This window comes from Bison bison, unplaced genomic scaffold (genome assembly GCF_000754665.1).
Source record: "Bison bison bison isolate TAMUID 2011002044 unplaced genomic scaffold, Bison_UMD1.0 scf7180017860760, whole genome shotgun sequence".
Taxonomy (NCBI): Eukaryota; Metazoa; Chordata; class Mammalia; order Artiodactyla; family Bovidae; genus Bison; species Bison bison.
Genome location: NW_011491332.1, coordinates 7562 through 11764, shown reverse-complemented (window position 1 = coordinate 11764; position 4203 = coordinate 7562).

The window sequence follows — 4203 nt, the reverse complement described above, 5'->3', positions numbered from 1 at the left end:
TGATGGACAGGGAGGTCTGGCGTGCTGTGATTCATGGGGTCGCAAAGAGTCGGACATGACTGAGCAACTGAACTGAACTGAACTGAGTCTGTCTACATCAGCTCCCACCTCCATATTTCCCTTCTTTGTACCTCTATCTCACATTTTTTTATCATACACATAACAATGTCAGGTAGCAGATATTGTGTAAATGCAACATTATCAATGACAGTGCACTAGGATAATACTGCAGGCAAGTTCCCATATCCTGACCACTTCATCCTTGCCACTTGAATACTTAAGTAGAAATATAGTGTAACAATAGTAGATAACGGATTTCCCTGTAGCTCAGATAGTAAAGAATCTGCCTGCAATTCAGGAGACCCAAGTTTGGCCCCTGGGTCAGGAAGATACCCTGGAGAAGGAAATGGAAACCCATTCCTGTACTCTTGCCTGGAGAATCCCATGGGCAGAAGAGCCTCATGGGTTACAGTCCATGGGATTGCCAAGAGTTGGATACGACTGAGTGACTTTCTCTCTCTTTCTCTAATCATAGGTATCAATGTATGTCTAAGGCAGAGATCATATGGGTCATGGGTTGTATAGCTACATTCATAAAAAATAATGTTCAGTAATCCAATAAGTACAAAATTCTATGATAAACACAGAAGCAGCAACTTTCAACCTTCCTGGAGATCTCTGGCTTTAGACATGTGCTATGAACCAGGTAGCAATTCCACTCTGAACTTAGCACATCACTATTCCTTTCTGACCCTCAGATTCCCTTATGTAAGACAAAGACTTCAACTAGAATACCTCCAAGTTCCTTTCCAGATGATACAATCTGTCTCTATAAAATATGACCCTCCTGCTGTGTAAATCCATCCCAGTATTGGAAAATATTTGAAAACCATCTTAAAAAATAGAGTTACTTCATGTTCAAATTAGTAATTGGACTGTATGTGTAGGCTGTTTTAACCTTAAATAGTGGTGGCATGAAACCATCTGGATAGTATGAGATTAAGAAGACCAAACACTTTCAAACATGACTTTTGTGTGGCCTGTTATTCCATTTTGGGAATCTAATACACTGCTCACAGGAGTGGTTATTTACATTTATTAGCCCTCCAGGAAGCAAAACAGATATTAAAAGTTGTCATTTCTGTTCTGTTGCTAAGTCGTGCTGACTCTTTGTCACCCCAGGGACTGCAGCAGGAACTTTTCTTCCTCCCTGTCCCCATGGAGGGACACCAGGGCTCCCTATCCCTCACTCTCCAAGAATTTGCCCAAGTTCATGTCCATTGAACCAGTGATGCTATCCAACCATCTCATCCTCTGCCACCCTCTTCTCCTTTTGGCTTCAATCTTTCCCAGCACCAGGGTCTTTTTCAATAAATCAATATTCTCATCAGGTGGCCAAACTATTGGAGCTTCAGCTTCAGTATCAGCCCTTCCAATGAATATTCAGGGTTGATTTCCTTTAGGATGTACTGGTTGTATCTCCTTGTCGTTCAAGGGACTCTCAGGAGTCTTCTCCAGCACCACAATTTGAAAGCATCAATAACCTCACATATGTAGAGGATGTGACTCTAATGGCAGGAAGTGAAGAGGAACTAAAGAGTTTCTTAATGGGTGAAAGAAGAGAGTGAAAAGCTGGCTTAAAACTCAATATTAAAAAAACTAAGACCATGGTATCTGGTCCCATTACCAAATGGCAAATGTTTGTCACTGCTCTCAAGCTTCCCCTGTATCATAAAAGCAATCATGAAAATACATAAATAAATAGTTTGTCCAGCTCCAGTGAAACTTCATAGATCAAGTATACTGACTGCTCCTGTAGATTAGATAGATAACTGTATGTTAGTTTGTACCTAGGAAAATTAAACAACTATTAGGATGAATAAACTATCTTGACATACATAAGTATAGAGAAATTTCATATACCAAAAAAATTAATGACAGAAGTTGTACATAAAGATGTAAAAGCTATATGATTTTACTACTATATAACTCAAAATATCCAAATTAAAGCATTATCAGTTCAGTCAGTTCAGTTCAGTTCAGTTGCTCAGTCATGTCCAACTCTTTGTGACCCCATGAAGCACAGCATGCCAGGCCTCTCTGTCCATCACCAACCCCCAGAGTCCACCCAAACCCATGTTCATTGAATTGGTGATGCCATCCAGCCATCTCATCCTCTGCTGTCCCCTTCTCCACCTGCTCCCAATCTTTCCCAGCATCAGGGTCTTTTCCAATGAGTCAGCTCTTCGCATCAGGTGGCCAAAGGATTGGAATTTCAACTTCAACATCAGTCCTTCCAATGAACACCCAGGACTGATCTCCTTTAGGACGGACTGGTTGGATCTCCCTGAAGTCCATACTGGACATCAATTTTTGATGGATATGGAGATGATTTATGAGATCTTAATAATGTTTTTGTCTTTTGTCTTTTTCTGGGAAAAGTGATCTTTTCATTCCTGACAATTTATTTTCAGTATACTTTTGTAGATGAAAGTTTTCTTGATACAGCATACTCTAAAAATGAGTTTCCACAAAGTATGTTCGCTGTCAGATTACTTTTTTTTTTTAATCTAGCAGTCTCTTGTGCAAAAGAAGTATGCATTATATATATTTTGATATTGATGTGGTGCATAAGTTCTTGGAGTATCTCAATGTATAATGAATCTTTACATTACCTGAAGTGATGCCCTGCTTGTAGAACTACCCTGTCTTTATGCCCCTACTAACTCCTATAGTCATTCTCCCTGCGGCAGGGAGACATAATGAACTTTGGTACCCTACAGTGCAGTGAACTCTGTATCACAATACTCCATGTTTGAGGAACAGACAACTATGTTCTGTAAAAGTAATGTCTTGGTAGACATTTGCCTACAGAATTTTACTGTCACCAGGGGCACCAGAAAAAAACAAATATAGATTTTTTTCTTTTAATTGTATCTAAGGAAGACATTTTCTTCTTAAGGCATGCTTTCAATTATTTTAAGATATCTATTTTTAATGAAACATAAATCTCATTGGGTGATATTTTACATTATCCAAATTAAAATAATAAATGTAGGTACTCAAACATACTGCATGATTCTGTTTATGGGCAAGGCAAAGAACAGGAAACCACATGGAATCAAAAATAGATGAATGGTTTCCAGGGCTCAGGGAGGGAGGAAGGGGGAGTGATAGCTAATATGTATGAGCTTTTTATTGAACTGAAGAAAAAGTCCTGGAAGTAGATAGTGGTGATGAATGAACTACCTGAAAAATATATCAAAAACCAAAAAACTCTACTTATTAAAATGATGAATATTATGATTCAGGCATTATATTTCAATATGAAAGAAAATACAACCGAAATGCAGTATTATTCCTAAATGAGGTATAGAGGGAGAATGTTTCAAAAACACAGAGGAACTGGAAATGATGAAGAGGGTGATCTTTTTGAGTGTCCTTAAGTTTCCTCTTTGACTAGAGAAGGAGGAGATAGTTTCAGGGTAACTGTGAAGCACACAATATAAACAACCTGCAGTGCTCTTTCTACCAGAGATCAATTTGGTAACAAGAGTGGAGCATGAAAGCTCAGCATTTGACAAGTTGTGAATTCACAGGGGAATATACAGAAGTAGGAAAGTAATTAATGGAGTGTTTTTAATAACACCAGCTGCTGCTGCTGCTACTACTGCTAAGTTGCTTCAGTCGTATCCGACTTTGTGCGACCCCATAGACTGCAGCCCACCAGGCTCCACCATCCTTGGGATTCTCCAGGCAAGAATACTGTAGTGGGTTGCCATTTCCTTCTCCAATGCATGCTAAGTCGCTTCAGTCGTGTTCGACTCTGTGCAACCCTATGGACAGCAGCCCACCAGGCTCCTCTGTACACAGGATTCTCTAGGCAAGAATTCTGGAGTGGGTTGACATTTCATTCTCCAAGTAACACCAACACCTAAGGGTAATAGCTTTAGTGATTTAAGTCATATTGTTCCTAGTAAAATAAAAGGCCCTCTACCTATTGTTCAGCTACCTAAGACCTGTTCATCTCTGGTAGGTTTCCAAATTCTAACTTGCAACTCCTGCAGCTCAATTCCAGAAAAATAAATGACCCAATCAAAAAATGGGACAAAGAACTAAATAGACATTTCTCCAAAGAAGACATACAGATGGCTAACAAACACATGAAAAAGATGCTCAACATCACTCATTATCAGAGAAATG